Consider the following 448-nt stretch of genomic DNA (forward strand, 5'->3'; position numbering starts at 1 on the left):
AAGTGATTTCTAGCAATCTTGCTTTCAGTTTCTTTAGGGATCTTTGTTGACGTCATTATTTACATTTTGGTTTTAGCATACAAGTTGCATATTCAAATCAAAAGGTGAAAGAAACTTAATGAAATATCAAGTTTTAAGCCTTTCAGCTTTGATCACGAGCCAGTTATTAGCCATGAACACTGATAAAATGTTTGGGTGACGAAGGCGCTCATGATCCGATACTTTAAAAGCATCGCATCATTTTATCAGAAATCATCTGGAAGATCGCGTTCAAATTTTCCTAGATAGCTTATCATGCAAGGCACTTTTAATATTCAGTACTTTTTTCTTGGTTGACTGATTAGACAACGTCGAAAGCCTTGGGCTAACGAGGCAAAAATTTGAACAAAGAATCCCCTATTCACTTCCGTTTATAATCCAATCCAGAGAACGTTCGTAATTAGGTCAG

This window comes from Montipora capricornis, chromosome 9, assembly GCF_036669925.1.
Source record: "Montipora capricornis isolate CH-2021 chromosome 9, ASM3666992v2, whole genome shotgun sequence".
Classification (NCBI taxonomy): Eukaryota; Metazoa; Cnidaria; class Anthozoa; order Scleractinia; family Acroporidae; genus Montipora; species Montipora capricornis.